Source organism: Bufo bufo, chromosome 3, assembly GCF_905171765.1.
Source record: "Bufo bufo chromosome 3, aBufBuf1.1, whole genome shotgun sequence".
Classification (NCBI taxonomy): domain Eukaryota; kingdom Metazoa; phylum Chordata; class Amphibia; order Anura; family Bufonidae; genus Bufo; species Bufo bufo.
This window is the reverse complement of record NC_053391.1, coordinates 634,909,375-634,929,182: the sequence shown is the minus strand read 5'-3', so window position 1 is coordinate 634,929,182 and position 19,808 is coordinate 634,909,375.

Here is a 19,808-nt window from a genome sequence, read left to right as displayed (position 1 = left end):
TTACATTGTCACGAGGGTGTCGAGGACCACGCCTGACTCCGTTATACCCGGGGTCAGGAAGTCGCAGCGGTTGGCTGCACGCTCTATTTAAGATAGGGCTGTTTTCCTTATGGTAGCTTTCTGGGTTTGCTTAGCAAACCCTTTTGGCTCACTCAGGGATCCGTAGCTCCTTCTCCTCAGCTGTTCCTTGTCCAGCACTCCCAGACCTCCTTATATTTCTCTCTCACACTTCTCTGGTTGCCAGAGATAGAGCTTCCTGCCTGGACATCTATTCTGACCTTCTGGAGCTGTGTTGCTGCGTTCGCTGGTAGTTGGTCCAGTACGCTACCCTCCAGATCCCTGTTGGACCTTTTTGGTTTATTGTGGTCGCCCACCTGGGTGTATGTGTTTGTATGTTTTGTCTGTCCTCTCCCTGGTGTTTCCCTCTTAGTGATAGTGGTGTGGACTAGCGATCCCACCGGCCTGTTCACTATCCAGGGCTCATATTAGGGAAAGCCAGGGTTTAGGCACGCGATCGCCACATGGGTGAGGAACCCGTCTAGGGACGTCAGGGCAGTCCGGTGCCAGCCGCAAGGTGAGTTAGGGGTCCCCACCTTTCCCTCTCCCTTGGGCAGGGCTTTCCCTGTTTTCCTCCCTGTGCGTGTCGTCGGTTATTACATTATCTCTGGCCATTATTTTGTGTAGGTAAAAAAAAAAATAAAAAAAAAAAAAATTTTTTTTTACCTACTTAGAATCCAGTATGGATCAAATTGCTGCTCTGTCCAAACAATTTCATGGCCTGTCTTTGGAGGTGGTAGGATTGAAGGCGTCGGTCCTCCAGCAACAGCAGCAATTACAACTGACTGCAAGCCCAGCGGTTGCTACTGGTAACCAGGTTGTTGCGGAACCCAAGGTCCCTCTCCCTCACAGATTTTCTGGGGGAAGGGACAAGTTTTTGACATTCCGTGAGGCCTGTAAGTTATATTTTAAACTGCGCCCTTACTCCTCTGGTAATGAAGATCAGCGGGTGGGGGTTGTTATTTCCCTGCTGCAGGGGGATCCGCAGTCCTGGGCGTTCTCTTTACCTACTGATTCCCAGGCTCTTCGGTCAGTGGATGAGTTTTTCGGGGCCTTGGGTCTCATATATGATGACCCTGACCGAGTCGCCCTGGCTGAATCAAGATTACGGAGACTCTTACAAGGAGAGCGGCCGGTAGAGGAGTATTGCTCTGAATTCCGTAGGTGGGCTACGGATACCCAATGGAACGACCCGGCTCTCAGGAGTCAGTTCTGCTCTGGGTTATCCGAAAGGGTTAAGGATGCGCTTGCATTATATGAGACCCCCTTTTCCCTTGATGCGGTTATGTCCCTTTCTATCCGAATAGATAGACGCCTTAGGGTCAGGTTGAAAAAACCGGAGCAATTGGTAACCCCTCCCAAGCAGCAGTTAGTCTGTACGGACTTAGACAAGCCTATGCAGCTAGGAGGAACTACTCGTCAGGTCCGTCCTCCTGAGGCTCGCCGTAGGCGTGGGGTTTGTTTTTTTTGTGGGGAGAGGGGTCATTTCATTAATGTCTGTCCTTCTTTCCTCAGAAACAAAAGACCGTCGGAAAAACTACTAACCCCAGGCTGTGTGGAGGATGTCAGCCGGGGAATATACGTTTCCTCCATACGTACATCGCAATTTGTGTTGCCAGCGGTTATTATTTTTGGTGATAAGACGGAGACTATTTCTTTCTTTCTAGACAGTGGAGCAGGGGTAAATTTGATAGATGCCCATTTTGCCCGCACTTTGGGTTTGTCTCTCTGTACTTTACAGAGACCCATTCCCATATTCGCTATTGATTCTGCTCCCCTGTCTCAGAGAAACCTCACGCACATGGTTCATAATTTACACCTTCGGGTAGGGGACCACCATAACGAGATGCTTTCAGGTTATGTTCTGGAGGGGCTTCCCACTCCGGTAGTGCTGGGTCTTCCCTGGTTGGTAGCGCACAATCCAGTGGTGGATTGGCAGGCCAGGGAGATATTGGAGTGGAGTGAGCAGTGCAGAGAAAATTGCTTAAATAGCAATTGCTTAGTCGCCTCCATAACTACCCTACCTACATTTATTTCGGACTTTGAGGATGTTTTTTCTGAAAAGGGTTGTCAGAAGTTACCACCTCATCGTCCTTATGATTGCCCGGTTAACCTTATTCCCGGCGCAAAATTACCCAAGACCAGGTTATATAATCTTTCGGGTCCAGAGAGACAAGCCATGAAAGATTATATCTCCGAGAGCTTGGCTAAGGGACACATCAGACCCTCTTCTTCACCCGTGGCTGCAGGGTTTTTCTTCGTTAAAAAGAAAGATGGGGGCCTGCGTCCTTGCTTAGATTTTCGCGAATTAAATCAGATAACCATCCGAGACCCATACCCTCTTCCTCTCATTCCTGACCTGTTTAATCAGATTGCGGGTGCTAGGTGGTTCTCCAAACTTGATCTTAGGGGTGCCTACAATCTGATTCGTATTAAGGAGGGGGATGAGTGGAAGACAGCGTTTAACACCCCTGAGGGGCATTATGAAAATCTAGTTATGCCTTTCGGTCTGACCAATGCTCCTGCCGTCTTTCAACATTTCGTTAATTACATTTTTAGTCATCTAATCGGCAGGTTTGTGGTAATATACCTAGATGATATTTTAATTTATTCGTCCGATCTGAAAACACATGAGGTGCATGTCAGACAAGTACTGCAGGTCCTACGGACGAATCAATTATATGCTAAAATTGAAAAATGTGTCTTCGCCGTTCAGGAGATACAATTCCTGGGTGTTTTTTTATCTGCGTCAGGTTTCCGTATGGATCCTAGGAAGGTCCAGGCAATTTTAGATTGGGATCTTCCTGAGAACCTCAAAGCACTACAACGGTTCTTGGGCTTCGCGAATTTCTATAGGAAATTCATTAAAAATTATTCACTTATTGTAAAACCACTTACTGACATGACTAGGAAGGGGACTGATTTTTCTAAATGGTCTGACGCCGCTAAAGTTGCTTTTTCCTCTCTAAAAGAGAGGTTTACCTCAGCACCTGTACTGGTCCAACCTGATGTCTCTCAGCCTTTTATTGTTGAAGTCGATGCGTCAGAGGTGGGAGTGGGGGCGGTGCTGTCTCAGGGTCCGTCTCCTGGCAAATGGCGTCCTTGTGCTTTCTTTTCTAAAAAACTATCTGCAGCAGAAAAGAACTACGATATTGGCAATAGGGAACTATTAGCTATTAAACTTGTGTTTGAGGAGTGGCGTCATTTCTTAGAGGGGGCAGTCCACCCCGTCACTGTAATTACGGACCACAAAAATCTTCTGTACCTCGAATCAGCTAGGCGTCTCACCCCTAGACAGGCTAGGTGGTCGCTATTTTTTTACCAGGTTTAACTTTGTGATTACCTATCGTCCTGGGGCAAAGAACACCAAGGCTGATGCACTATCTCGTTGTTTCCCTGGAGGGGGTAATGTGAGTGATCCGGTACCCATTCTTCAAAGAGGAGTGGTTGTTTCTGCGGTACACTCTGTTTTGGAGGGGAAGGTGTTAGAGGCCCAGGGGGACGCCCCGGTCTCTTGCCCCTCAGAGAAATTGTTTGTACCGTTGAACTTACGTTTCGAATTATTAAAGGAACATCATAATTCGGCACTTGCTGGGCACCCGGGTAGTAAAGCAACCTTGGAACTATTGTCTCGTCGTTTTTGGTGGCCAAGGTTGCGTCAGGATGTATTGGATTTTGTGTCTTCTTGTTCTACCTGTGCGCGCGCAAAAGTTTCACATACACGTCCTGCAGGGTCTCTATTACCACTCGTCATTCCCAATAGACCGTGGACACATCTGTCAATGGATTTTATCACTGACTTACCTTTGTCTGCGGGTAAAACAGTTATTTTGGTAGTAGTGGACAGGTTTAGCAAAATGGTACACTTCATTGCGTTACCCGCACTACCTAATGCTAAGACTCTTGCTCAGGTATTCGTCAGTGAAATCGTGAAGCTTCACGGGGTCCCCTCCGATGTTGTTTCGGATCGGGGTACCCAGTTTATTTCTAAATTTTGGAAAGCTTTTTGTTCTCGTTTGGGGGTACACTTGTCCTTTTCCTCTGCTTTCCATCCTCAGTCGAATGGACAGACTGAGCGTACCAACCAAAACCTTGAGACATATCTAAGATGTTTTGTGTCTGAAAACCAAGAGTTGTGGTCATCATATTTACCGTTAGCTGAGTTTGCCATAAATAATCGTCGTCAGGAATCCACTGGCAAGTCACCATTTCTTGGTGCATATGGTTTTCATCCCCAATTCTGTACTTTCAAAGAGGGGGGGTCTTCTGGGGTTCCCGAAGAGGAACGGTTTTCGTCATCTCTTTCATCGGTATGGCAGAAGGTGCAAGCTAACTTGAAAAATATGGGAGGTAAATACAAATGCATGGCTGATAAGAGACGGTCGCCAGGTCCGGACCTAGGAGTGAATGACTATGTGTGGTTGTCTACTAGGAATATTAAATTGAAGGTTCCCTCTTGGAAACTGGGTCCTAGGTTTATTGGCCCTTACAAAATTGTAGCCATCATCAACCCCGTGGCTTTTCGCCTGGAGTTACCTCAGACTTTTAAAATTCATAATGTTTTTCATAAGTCGTTACTCAAAAAATATGTTCCACCTCTAGAACCATCACCGCTGCCACCCCCTCCTGTTGTCGTGGATGGTAACCTAGAATTTCAGATATCCAAAATTGTTAATTCTCGTCGGGTCCGCCGCTCTCTTCAATATCTGGTGCATGGAGAGGTTACGGTCCCGAGGAAAGAATGTGGGTTCCTGCGTCTGAGGTAAACGCCGACAGGTTAGTTCGGGTTTTTCATGCCTCTCATCCTGGGAGACCTGGTCCTGAGTGTCCGGAGGCCCCTCGTAGAGAGGGGGGTACTGTCACGAGGGTGTCGAGGACCACGCCTGACTCCGTTATACCCGGGGTCAGGAAGTCGCAGCGGTTGGCTGCACGCTCTATTTAAGATAGGGCTGTTTTCCTTATGGTAGCTTTCTGGGTTTGCTTAGCAAACCCTTTTGGCTCACTCAGGGATCCGTAGCTCCTTCTCCTCAGCTGTTCCTTGTCCAGCACTCCCAGACCTCCTTATATTTCTCTCTTACACTTCTCTGGTTGCCAGAGATAGAGCTTCCTGCCTGGACATCTATTCTGACCTTCTGGAGCTGTGTTGCTTCGTTCGCTGGTAGTTGGTCCAGTACGCTACCCTCCAGATCCCTGTTGGACCTTTTTGGTTTATTGTGGTCGCCCACCTGGGTGTATGTGTTTGTATGTTTTGTCTGTCCTCTCCCTGGTGTTTCCCTCTTAGTGATAGTGGTGTGGACTAGCGATCCCACCGGCCTGTTCACTATCCAGGGCTCATATTAGGGAAAGCCAGGGTTTAGGCACGCGATCGCCGCACGGGTGAGGAACCCGTCTAGGGACGTCAGGGCAGTCAGGTGCCAGCCGCAAGGTGAGTTAGGGGTCACCACCTTTCCCTCTCCCTTGGGCAGGGCTTTCCCTGTTTTCCTCCCTGTGCGTGTCGTCGGTCATTACATACATCTTGCCACTCTGAGTGAATATCATCTTGCACACAGGATACAAAGAGGGATACGTTCCCATTTAAGGCCGGACCTATTCATCAACAATGCTGAATTCTGCGCTAGATTTGTCCAGATTTCAAATAAGTATGCGTTTGACATCATTTTGTTGAACGTTGAATTCCTACAGAAAGAAAAAGCATCAGTACAAACTAATCTAAATGATTTAACAGAGAAGCTCAAAAGTGTGTTGTCTACTGAGGATTTTGATGTCTACATGTCCAACAGTATGTCCCATTTTGATAAATTTAGGGGCGATTTGCAGAGCAAGAAACGGCGCAAATGGATGCGAGACATGGGTGACTACGCTACAGGTTATGTGTACAATTGGCAAGGTGATCAAAGGAGGAATCGAAAGACAGGTGGGGATAAATATGGATCCACCTCTCCATCTACTACAAAGAAGGGACAGGGCCTTACTACCCGAGACAACGCTACAGGGCTCCAGATGGACTCCAATCCTATGCTGTCATCCACACCTTTTTTAGGGGGAATCCCCGCATCGGCAGGACACACCGAGGGGGGAGGCGACAACACAAGCAGCGGAAAAGGGAAAAATATGCAGCCCCAACGGGGCAGGACTCTGAGACGCAAAACATAGTGGTAAATATATCTTCAGTCGATCTTAATACTGCACAACTGTCTGCTTTAAACAAAGGTCTGTCCTATTGCCCCGTGAATACAACCAAGTGGTTTGATCTAGAATGGATCTCCAGAGGTTTTTACGTGCTATTAAATTGAACGTGTGGTTCGCGGACCAAAGGGACAGACCTGCATCCGAGATTATACATACCAGTGAGCTTAATTTGAAAAGTATGGGTTTATATGTAAAGAGTGACTTCACTCCAGCAATCAATCATCCTGCTATTGTGGCTTTTGGTCTCGCAGTCAAACGTGACATTGAGAGTCTCAAACAGGCATCATCCCAGCAACCACTCAAATTTGCCAATATGACTTCAGCGGAGATGGCAGCACTTAGAGATCTGGTTTCGAACCGCAGCCTCACCATCAAGTCCGCTGACAAAGGTGGTGGGGTTGTGGTCATGGACACCAGATCCTATGTGGCTGAAATCAGACTGCAGCTTGCAGACACTAATGTATATGAAAGGATTTATAATGACCCTAAGTTTGTATTACTCAGAGAGTTGAAGGAGATGTTGATTGGAGCCAAAGACAAGGGTATTATTGATGACAACATTTTTGCTTTTTTTATACTGTGATAAACCCGTCACACCCATCCTATACACTTTGCCTAAGATATACAAGTCATTGACTTCCCCTCCGGGACGCCCAATTGTCTCGGGTAGGGACTCACTGTTTTGTAAAGCAGCCATCTTCTTAGACAGAATTTTGCGTCCCTTTGCCCTGTCAGCGAGATCTTACATTAGAGACACTAATGATTTTTTGACCAAGATTGATGGTTTATGCATCCCCAAAGGGTCGGTATTTGCTTCCTTTGATGTGGTAAGTCTATACACTTCCATAGAACACAAATTAGGCATACGAGTTATTGAACAAACTTTACAAAGGACACAGTACAGCACTGACTGTCAACAGTTTTTAATTGCGTTGTTGAGGTTTATCCTCACTCGCAATTATTTTCTGTTTCAAGACAAGTTTTTTCTGCAGTTGCGGGGGACCGCGATGGGGTCCAATGTGGCGCCGACCTACGTAAATCTTTACATGTCACATCTTGAGGAGTCTGTCGTCTATGTGAGCCACCACTTCAGCCGTGTGCTGGGGTGGTGGCGGTACATCGACAACATTTCCTGATTTGGGTAGGCGCCACAGAGGACCTCATAGCCTTCCACCTCTTTTTGAACACGATTGACCCTAGTGTCAAATTCACGTTGACGCATTCTGAGGAAACTATACAGTTTTTGGACACCCAGGTCAGTATCTGCAATGATAGGTTAGTCACTGACCTATATGTGAAGCCCACAGACAAAAACACATTGTTACATTTCGAGAGCCACCATCCAAAACCCATGATTAGGTCACTCCCCTTTAGCCAACTCCTTAGAGTGAAGAAAATTGTGCAAGACCCTACCTCAGTAGAGAATAGATTGCAAGACATGGGGTCCAAATTTCGGACACGTGGATATCCTAAAAAACTAATTCAAGAACATTTAGCCAGAATTAAGCCCCTTACCAAAGAGGCCATTAGGGAGGGATTGGGTGACACGAAACGTTCCCAAGCCCGTATCCCCTTTGTGTCTGAGTTCAGTACTAATAGTGACAACATTGCAGCTATTCTCAAAAAACATTGGAGAATATTAACCAGTAATTTCGAGAAGATGGAGGAATTCAAATCTTTGCCCTTATATTCATACCGGAGAAGTCACAATCTGGGTGACAGATTGGTCAAGTCTGATATTGGCTCTTCCAGGGAAACCTGTGAGACATATTTTGGATCCACCCGCAAGGGGTGTTTTCCATGTTATAACTGTGTAAATTGCAACTTAATGTTACGAGGTGACTTTTTTGTTCACCCGGTTTCTGGTCACATGTTCAAAATCAAACAATATCTAACATGTGACTCGTCCCATGTTATCTATTTGTTGATGTGTCCCTGTCACCTTTTGTACATAGGTGAGACTACCTGGGATGTTAAAACCCGACTCAATCAACATCGATACTCTATCAGAAAACAAAAAATGGATCTTCCCGTATCAAAACATTTTGCAGAGGCAAAACATTCAGAAAGGGATTTACGGTTTAGAATTCTGGAACAAATACCCCTTTTGAGACGAGGTGGTGACAGAACTAAATTATTGAAAAGAAGAGAACTGTACTGGATATATACACTAGGTACTTTGAAGCCACAGGGTTTAAATGTAGAGTTCAGGGTTGTCTAGTCACCAGTTGTGTATGTGCTCTCTCTTTTATTCTATGTATGGAAAACAACATGTGCTATATGCTAAACTGTGTTCTCTTTCTTCTGTAGACAACATCTTTGACTGTATGTCATGAATGGTCACGTTTGGTGTAGACTGGAGGAACTATGCAGGCGATCCATTTATATGCTACTAAACAGTTCATTAACTGGGATACCACTTTAATTCTCTAGCGACGGCCCCAGTCCGTGTCTTAGTGCCACTCCAGCCCCCTTTTGGGGACTCGAGTGACACTGATCTCAGAAGGGCTGTCGCGTTTATTTGTTATATGTATAAATATAAGTACACTCTGTAATGCTCCGATGCAGTTCATCCGTGACCCCCCCCCCCCCCCGCCGATTGGGGATAGTGGGTTCATAACTTGTGGACCCCTACTCCCATCTGGTGGGTACTTGTCACGGAGCGGATGTGCTGTTATGTCTGGACAGAGGGGTGTATGCGGTTTGACTGGCCGTGCCGCCCCCCTGATACAGACATTCCATTTGGAGACTGGCGCTCACCCGCCGGTATCCGCTAGTGGACCTACCTTATCTGCTTCATACTGCAGGGCTTTGGACACTGTCTAAGTGTCTGATAATTCTGTACTTGGCACTAGCCGGCCTGTATGGGCATGAGCATGCGCCCTGTTGCAAAGTTCGACAGCGGCCATTTTTGATGTGGTTCCCACATTCTTGGTAACTTACTCGGAGAAAACGTCTGTAAGTGGGTAAGTAACTGGCTCAATGATAGAAAACAGAGGGTGGTTATTAACGGTACATACTCAGATTGGGTCACTGTCACTAGTGGAGTACCTCAGGGGTCAGTATTGGGCCCTATTCTCTTCAATATATTTATTAATGATCTTGTAGAAGGCTTGCATAGTAAAATATCAATTTTCGCAGATGACACTAAACTGTGTAAAGTAATTAACACTGAAGAGGACAGTATACTACTACAGAGGGATCTGGATAGATTGGAGGCTTGGGCAGATAAGTGGCAGATGAGGTTTAACACTGACAAATGTAAAGTTATGCACATGGGAAGGAATAATGCAAGTCACCCGTACATACTAAATGGTAAAACACTCGGTAACACTGACATGGAAAAGGATCTAGGAATTTTAATAAACAGCAAACTAAGCTGCAAAAAACAGTGTCAGGCAGCGGCTGCCAAGGCCAATAAGATAATGGGTTGCATCAAAAGGGGCATAGATGCCCGTGATGAGAACATATTCCTACTACTTTACAAATCACTGGTCAGACCACACATGGAGTACTGTGTACAGTTCTGGGCTCCTGTAAACAAGGCAGACATAGCAGAGCTGGAGAGGGTCCAGAGGAGGGCAACTAAAGTAATAACTGGAATGGGGCAACTACAGTATCCTGAAAGATTATCAAAATTAGGGTTATTCACGTTAGAAAAAAGACGACTGAGGGGAGATCTAATTACTATGTATAAATATATCAGGGGGCAGTACAGAGATCTATCCCATCATCTATTTATCCCCAGGACTGTGACTGTGACGAGGGGACATCCTCTGCGTTTGGAGGAAAGAAGGTTTGTACACAAACATAGAAAAGGGTTCTTTGCGGTAAGAGCAGTGAGACTATGGAACTCTCTGCCTGAGGAGGTGGTGATGGTGAGTACAATAAAGGAATTCAAGAGGGGCCTGGATGTATTTCTGGAGTGTAATAATATTACAGGCTATAGCTACTAGAGAGGGGTCGTTGATCCAGGGAGTTATTCTGATTGCCTGATTGGAGTCGGGAAGGAATTTTTTATTCCCCTAAAGTGAGGAAAATTGGCTTCTACCTCACAGGGTTTTTTTGCCTTCCTCTGGATCAACTTGTAGGATGACAGGCCGAACTGGATGGACAAATGTCTTTTTTCGGCCTTATTTACTATGTTACTATGTTACTATGTTACTATTACGTGCCTCGCAAGAGCAAATAGGAGCGGCGCATTGGCCGTCTGTTCTTCCGGACGCCAGCAGTTTCCACCAAGTCTCCATGGTTCAACGTGATCCATTCAAAGGTTTTTAATGTTTTAATTGATTTGTGATTGTTACACACTGTGCACATTCTACCATATGTGATTGCCAATCATGTATGTTTATGGATTTTTCACTGTACCGATGATGATATGTACTTCACATGATCAGGTTCACAATTATATGGGATTTAACCATGGCATCATATTATTTGTATTGTTAACACCATCATATTCTCGATGCACTTGCACTTTAATGTTTAATTATCAATTTGTAATTATGAAATTGTTTGCACTATATATGTATGCCAATTTGCACATGTTATTCAGCTGGACAAAGGCTCCATTGAGAGAACTGAAACGTTGCTGCTAGATGGGTGAATAAACCGTCCACTTTTTCTTCATCACAAATTGGAGTGCTGCCTTTTTTCTCTTTTGTATCTATCTATCTATCTATCTACCTATCTATCATATATACACTTCGTTCCAAATTATTATGGATTTAAGTGTCATAAAGATGTAATTTTTTGTTTTGAAATTAAACTTATGGATGGTATTGTGGTTTCAGTGCTCTTTGGATCACTGAAATCAATCTCAAACACCTGTGATAATTAGTTTGTCAGGTGAGCCCAACTACATAAGAAGGACGTTACACATTAAGCAGGCCACAGTTTCAAGCAATATTGGAAAGAAAAAGGATCTCTCTGCCCCCGAAAAGCGTCTAGTGGTGCAATATCCTGGACATGGTTACGAAAACATTAGATATTTCATGAAAACCTAAGCGTGATCATCATACTGTGAAGAGATTTGTGGATGATTCAGAGCACAGTCGGGTTCGTACAGAAAAAGGCATAACGAGGAAGGTTTCTGCCCGCACAAATTCATTGGATTAAGAGAGCAGCTGCTAAAATCTGTTACAAAGTAGCAAACAGGTATTTGAAGCTGCTGGTGCCTGTGGAGTCCTGAGAACCTCAAGGCGTAAGATCCTCCAGAGGCTTGCAGTTGAACATAAACCTACAGTACTATTCAGCCACTCCTAACCAGTGCTGACATGCAGCAATTGTTGCAGTGGGCCCAGGCATACATGAAGACTTGTTTACTGATGAGTGCCATGCAACCTTGGAGGGTCCAGATGGATGGTTGGTGGATGGCCACCATGTCCCAACAAGGCTGTGACATCGGCAAGGAGGTGGTGGAGTCATGTTTTGGGCCAGAATCATGGGGAGAGAGTTGGTAGGCCTTAGGGTCCCTGAAGGTGTGAAAATGACCTTGGCAAAGTATATAGAGTTTCTGACTGACCACTTTCTCCCATGGTACAAAAAGAAGAACCGTGCCTTCCGTAGCAAATTCATCTTCATGCATGACAAAGCACTACCTCATGCTACAAAGAATACCTCTGAGTCATTGGCTGCTATGGGCATAAAAGGAGAGAAACTCAAGGTGTGGCCACCATCCTACCCTAATCTCATCCCTATTGAGAACCTTTGGAGTATCCTCAAGCAAAAGATCTATGAGAGTGGGAGACAGTTCACATCAAAACAGCAGCCTGGGAGACTATTCTGACATCCTGCAAAGAAATTCAAGCAGAAACTCGCCAAACTCTCAATGGATGCAAGAATTGTGAAGTTGATATGAAAGAAGGGGTCCTATGTTAACAGGTAACTTGGCCTGTTAAGATGTTTTTGATTGAAATAGCCTTTTAATTTCAGTACATGTGACCTCTTAATGCTGCAAATTCAACAAATGACCATTTTCAGTTCTTTACAACTTATAAAATGTTTTGAAACTCTGTTGTGCATAATAATTTGGAACAGTGCATTTTGAACTAATGGTTGATGACTTGAAAATTATACTGTCATTTGCATTGACCATTTATGAAAATCTGAGAAAAATTATAATTTGCATAATAATTTGGAACGCAGTGTAGTGGGCAAAATTATGAAAAATTTGATTGAGCTACTTCGCAGAATTTCATAAAGAAATTCGATTTGTGACTAATTACTTTTTATGAAGCGCATTTCTTTGTATGTAGCGGCGCTGCCCTCCATCATTAAACCCCTTAGATGCTGCATTCATCACTGATTGCGGCATCTGAGATTAAAATTAAGGATTTTCAGGGGCTAATCCAATTTAAAAAATACATACCTTATCCATTTGATTGTGAAATCTCGCGGGGTGACATGATGATGCCATCACGCTGGCCAGGCGCTGTGATGTCATCGCGCCCAGCCAGTGCGGTGCGCCGTTTCTGCAATCAAGATGGCCGCGACAGCCTCTTTGTGCACAAATGGATGAGGTGAGTATTGTTGTTTTTTTTTTGGTTTTGTACCATTTCAGGAAAAATAGATTCGTTACCATGAAGTGTGAGGAAATTCAGCTTTGCAGCAAATATTATTTTTCCTGAAATTCGGATCAAAGTTCACTTTGGATACTCCGATTCCCTCAACAATCATAATGGTGCTTGAAAGTTTGTGAACCTTTCAGATTTTCTATATTTCTACATACATTTCACTTAAAACTACATCAGATTGTCATACAAGTCCTAAAAGTAGATAACGATAACCAAGTCAAACAAATGATTCAAAATAAAAAGACTTGGCCAGTTAGTTTTTGAAAAAAATTATATCACATGTTTGAGTGTGCAAAAGTATGTGAAACTTTAGGATTAGCAGATCTTCAAACTGATCTTCACAACACATGTTTTGTGGGAGTGTATCATGGCACAAACAAAGCAGATTTTTGAGGACCTCAGAAGAAGAGTTGTTGATTCTCATCAGGCTGGAAAAGGTCACAAAACCATCTCTAAGGAATTTAGACTCCACCAATCCACAACACACACGTTTTTATACCAAGAAATGGTTAAAGAAGATTAAAGTTTCAAAGTCCTGACCTTAAAGGGATTCTGTCATGAGATTTCAGGCCTATAACCTAAACATATGGCCAGGTCCCTACTAATACACAGAATCCGAAACAGACCTTATTAAATGTGCCTGTGGCTCTATTAGCATATAAAACAGGTTTTTATAACCTGTCATTCACGTACCTAATGTGTCCAAGGGGATGTCTCATCATGCAGGGTGCCCGGCTGCAGCCATCTCCATCTGGTGCCCAGAGCCGCCTTCCCAGTTGAAATCGCCGCCTTCCTCACCTCAGCCCCGCCTCCGCAATCGTCTGGTCCCTCTGCCAGATCCCGCGCGTGCGCACTAGGCATAACCTGAGGGACCGGACGATTGCGGAGGCAGGGCTGAGGTGAGGAAGGCGACGATTTCAACTGGGAAGGAGATGGCACCAGACGGAGATGGCTGCAGCCGGGCACCCTGCATGATGAGGCGTCCCCTTGGACACATTAGGTACGTGAATGACAGGTTATAAAAACCTGTTTTATGTGCTAATAGAGCCACAGGCACATTTAATAAGGTCTGTTTCGGATTCAGGGTATTAGCAGGGACCTGCCCATATGTTTAGGTTATAGGCCTCAAATCTCATGACAGAATCCCTTTAATCCAATGGTTATCTATACTTGGTTATCTATACTTATTTTTAGGACTTGTGTGAAAATCTGATGTCGTTTTAAGGCGAATTTAGAAATATAGAAAATTCTGAAGGGTTCACAAAATGTCAAGCACTACTGTTGATATCATGTATCTATCTATGCAGCCATAGGGGTCACAGCTGTCACAATGGCAACCAGACCCCTAAGCCAGGTGGCGCACATGCTCTCCTGACCTAAGGCAGGCTGGGCTGCTACTTCTTTAATGCTCTACTGCCTGTCACAGCATGGCATTTGACAGATTGTGCATCCTAATGCAGGGTGGCCCTCGCTGATGTCGGAGCCTAGGCCAATGAGGAGGTGCGCTGGGGCTTACGAGTGTCAGGGCTCGCGGGCAGCAGCTCCGCCCAGCAAACTGACACGCCAGCATGAGCTGCCTTCCTCTGGCACAAAAGGCCGGCACCTGCGTCTATAGGTGCCAGTGAATTTCTTGTCCTCTGGCTCCCCCTATAGATTCCTTGCATTACTGAAGGCTCCCATGGCTTTGGATTTCTAGATTTAGCTTTGTGACTACGGTTTTGGCTTCTGGCGTTTTGGTATCGTATTGATCTCCTGGCTCAGACATTTTGGCATGTTTTGGTGTTTATGTTTGCCTCTGGCGTAACTTGTCCTGTATTGTCTGCCTGGCATTTGATGACTCTCTTGGTGTTTGTTTGTCCTTGTTTGTGTGTCGCCCTTCATGTATTGCAGTACAGGGACTGTCATCCAGTTGTGGGTCACTGCCTAGGGTGATCGTGCAAGTAGGTAGAGATAGTAGGTGCGGGCAGTTATAGGACTGCATTATCCATGTTTGAATGTGATGGTAGTTGTTATCCTGAAAAGCAGTCTGGAAAGTCACTAATACTGGAACTGCAGATATCTGGTAAAACTGAACAGGAGACACTAAGAAAGTGAGCGAACGGGGTAGTGGTGGATACAGGAACAAGGCTAGCAGGAACCAAGAGTGTAGCGCAGACAAGGAGACAGACTAGGAGAACATAAACATGAACTTGAACAGAAACTGAACTGTGAGGTCAGGAGCACACAAGCAGGAAGGGTACACAGCAAGAACACAGAGGGGAACGAACACAGGCTGGACAACGCAGGTAAATCCCAAGCACCTTAGAAACACCTTTGCTGGTCACAGGGAACCTTTAAGTTCAGGCACCCTCTGCCTGGAGAGGGTGCCTTAAATATCCAGGTACCCTCAGCTATTGGCAGTGGAAGGATTATAACAAATCCCAACCCTTTCAGTGCCCTCAGTATACATAATGTTCCTCATAATGGCCCCCAGTAGTAATAATGTCCCTTATAGTGGCCCATAATGTCCCCCATAGTGGCCCCAGCAGTAATGTCCCCCATGGTGGCTCATAATCTCCCTCTAGTGGCCCCAGCAGTAATAATGTCCCCCATAGAGTCCCTAGCTGTAATCATTTCCCCTATAGTAACCCCCAATTTTCCCATTGTGATCCTCAGCTGTAATGTTTCTCTTTAGCAAAAAAATCACTCACCTCATCCACTTTCACATGCAGAGGCAGTCACTCCTCTCTTGACTGTGATGGACCTTCCGAAGGACCTCTGATTGGCGTGATGACATTACCATTCGCTCCCAGCATGATTGTGTGGTGATGTCACCACGCTGAGCCCAGGTCCTTTTCAACAAAAGCGCTAAACGTGACTGCCTGTGCGAGTGGATAAGGTGAGTGATTTTTTTAACCCCTAAAAGGCCATACTGCACTAGTGTACCTGTTTTTATCGGCCGTTGCACGGGTGCACTCCTGTTTAAGCGTCCATTAAAAACTGTCCCATTGATGGGGTCTGTCTGGCCGTGAAAACAGACAAAAAAAAACCAAAAAACTGCCTCATAGACTGCAGTGGTCGTGAAAACAGCCATGTGACGGCTGTCAAAAAAACTGCAGTGACGCAGTCGTATGCATGTAGCCTAAGAGAGCAGAGACTGGAGCAATGGGGACAGCAGCTTGCAGAGGACGCTGGGCAGCAGGGTAAATAGCATGGCAGTGGCGGACCACTGACCTAATACAATGCTTCTAGGGGAAATACCTTCATAATACATACAATTAAGCATATTTTGTCCCCATGGATTCCACATGAATCTGGGCCGGAAAAAAAAAAATAACTCCATATGCGTTAGTATAAAATCAAAAGCCTCATGAGGTATAGTTGCCCATAGAAGTCTATGTGTGTGGTATTTCAGATCTGTTTTAAATTCTAATTAAATGGTGTGGAAACATTGGTGAATGTTAATATCAAGTGTGACTAGTTTCTTGTTTTGTCTTAAGATACAATTCCATAAAGGAAGAAGACAAAGCAGGACATATTAGTTGGCACTGCTGAATGTATCATTTGTTGAAATGTGTCACATTATTGATTGTTTCCCAACATATTTATTCTGCTTAAAAGTAGAGTTTTAAGGAAATGCCATTGTTTACTTGTCACACTTACAATGGCTATTCCCACGTGAAAGAAAAGTGCAGTCGTGGGACCCCAGTTTAGGCTCAGGAGGGCGGAAACTGCCTTACAGGTTCCCAACCAGAAGTTGTTGGTATCATATTGTTGTCCCTCCGTTCCTGCTGTTCTGTGCTAAAAACTGACCGTGGGTGCCGATCACTCACATTGTAGCAGACTGACCCCATTGTAGCACAGACAGGTCGCCTATTGTGTACAGAATAATGGAGATTTAATACAAAAGTAAAAACAGGAAAACATAATTTTTAATAACAATCCTCCAAATGTAATCTTTTTATTAGGAAATCTAGGTTACAAAAAAAAAAAAATCCAATCCACAGACATGTGCAAAAATAGGAATATTTTTAGAAATTGTTAATACAATTTTCAATATTAATTAAAATGCTATCTTGAAATATGAAAATATATACAATATACATTGAATATGTTACCACTGAAAAACAAGATTGTGTATTGCAATAAAAAGACCCTGAAATAAGTACATTGGACATAGAACAATGTTAAGGTATATATCTTAAGACGGTTATCGCTCTATAAATAAGTCATCTCTGACATTAAATAAGTTATATATTGACCTATGAGTTTATATGGAATGAATATACACAACTGTATTATTTAATGGAAAGTTTCCTTCCAGTTCACAGTGTAAGCTTCATGGGTCATTAATGTTGCCTTTGAAATTTCATTGTATATGAAAAATAAATGGTCCCGACTCCCGTTTAATACCACTAGTGATTGAACTCACTTCAGAAAAAGATACTTCGTTTCAAGTAAATAAAAGACAAAAAGCCAATATTTGGAAGTAGACGTAATAAGAAGTCATCTCAGGGGTTGTCTAGAATTACAAAAAAGGCATTTATTTTTTTTCAGAAACAGTGCCATGTCTATCCATTGGCTTTATTTGGTATTGCACTCAGCTCCATTCCAGGGGATAAGTTGTAAAACCAAATATAGCCCCAGGACAAGAGTGGCGCGTTTTAACCCTGACATCTGCATTGGGTTTCCTTTGCTTTATTTTGCTATTTTTTTCTGTGAAAAATAGAAACTTGATGGACCCCATTGTAAGTCATTAGGATCAATCAGGATCTATTCCATGAGACTAATGTGAACAGAGCTTTAGGGTGAGTTCACATCAGACTTCAGCCTTTCCGTTTTCCTGCTCCGTTATAGGAGCAGGGGAACGGAAAGGACGGTTTGGGCACATAACTGAGCCGGCCGGAGCCTAAGGACCCCTAGACTATAATGGGGTCCATTAGGTTTCCACTCATAGGAAGATTTTTGAAGCGGAGACAATAGTCCTGCGTACACAACTTTTGTCTCCACTTCAAAAATCTTCCTCTGAGCGGAAACCTAACGGACCCCATTATAGTCTATAGGATTCGAAGGCTCTGTTCAGCTCAGTTATGTGCCAAATCCATCCTTTCTGTTCTCCTGCTCCTATAACGGTGCAGGAAAACGGAAAGGCTGAACGCTGATGTAAACTCAGCCTTAGGCTACTGCACACGACCATATGTGTTTTGCGGTCCGCAATTTGTGTATCCGCAAAAATAAACGGATGACATTGTATGCCATCCTTTTTTTTTTTTGCGGATCCATTGTAACAATGCCTAAAACGGACAAGAATAGGACATGTTCGATTTTTTTGCGGGGCTACGGAACGGACATACTGATGCGGACGGCACACGGAGTGCTGTCCGCATTTTTTGCGGACCCATTGAAATGAATAGATCCGCATCCTATCCGCAAAAAAAACGGAACGGACAAGGAAACAAACAACGCTCGTGTACATGCAGCCTAAAACTACATTTAGGCCAACTTAATACTTTGGTTTTGCAAAATTAAGCTTGTGGCCACATTAATCATCGATATATCCAGAACTCTTGTACCACTAATGGTGCTTCTCAGCTCTGTCTTGTGTATCAAACCTGTGGCCTGATTACCAATATCAAGCTTTCCAAGGATTCTCTAATCAATACAAACTGAAGCCACTATGTGTTTAAAGCACATTCCTAAAATGTCACATATTGTATTCCTTCAAACTGTCCAAGGCTTGTGTCTTCAAAGACCACCAAACAAGATAAAGTATGACTTGATAAAACTAATTATTTATTACTAGTAAACCATTAAAGCCACCAAAAGTTTCATTGATCCATTTCAAACAAGTCTAAGGTCCTTTGGCTTAAAACTTGTTGAATGTTGCCTATAATGGTTTTGCAATAAAAAGTGGTACTTTTATGAAAGTGCTGGATGTATTTCATCCCACCCGTCCATAGCATTAAGGGGGCCAAACACCTATCATAGCTCTTGATGGAACACTCGTTCAGTCAACAGCTAGTCTTCACAGCTCATTATCCATAGGGAGAGGGCAGTATATTATAACCAGACACCTTTGGCGGCATATCTCCCATGAAAACAAATATTTGGTCCGAAATTCAACATGCCCAATCCTTCTGTCGCTGGAAAGCTGGGCAGTCCCACTGAAACTGGTGGGTTCTTTTGACTTTGCTTTTATGGGAACCTTTAGTGGTTATCCTGTCTCAACATACACCTACTACAATTAGTAAAATTAATATAACTGACTGATATTTTCTAGTTTTGTCTGGTTTACAAAGCCCACATTTAAATGACCTATTAGGGAATTCTGAGTTAAAAGGGAAAGACTCCCCCATTTAGGTTTCTCATCTGTTAGCTACAGCCAACAACAGTGTCAAAGAGCATCTCTATCTCTGGAGGACCCAACACATGTAAACATCCCATTGATTTAAATAAGAACTGTGTAATGCTTCATTTGCCCTCTGGGGGTGCTGCAGGGAAATCAAACATTAGCTGCCATGTTTTCCCCACAGATTACGGCCTCATGCACACGGCCATTGTGCGGCCGTTCCGTGCATTGGGGACCACAACTTGAATGGGTCCGTGATCTGTCCGCACAGCAAAAAAAATAGAACATGTTCTTTTTTTTTTGCGGTGCGGAGGCACGGACAGAAACACTCCGTAGTGCTTCCGTGGGGTTCCGTGCCTCCATTCCGCACCGCAGCTCCGGATTGGGTCCGCATCCGTGATGCGGGGAGCACACGGCTGGTGCCCTCATATTGCGGACCTGCTGTTTGCGGGCCGCAACACGGCCGCGGCCGGGCAACGGCCATGTACATGAGGCCTAAAAGTGATTGTAGCAGGCCCTGTGTTAAGCTTCTCATCAAAGGACCCTTTCAACAGCAATGGATTGTCCAAAGTAGACAAGTCCTTTAACTGTGGTAGTTATCTTTGAGATGCCTACTGCCTTCTGTGGACTCAAGCTATAGTTCTGTTTATTGTGTT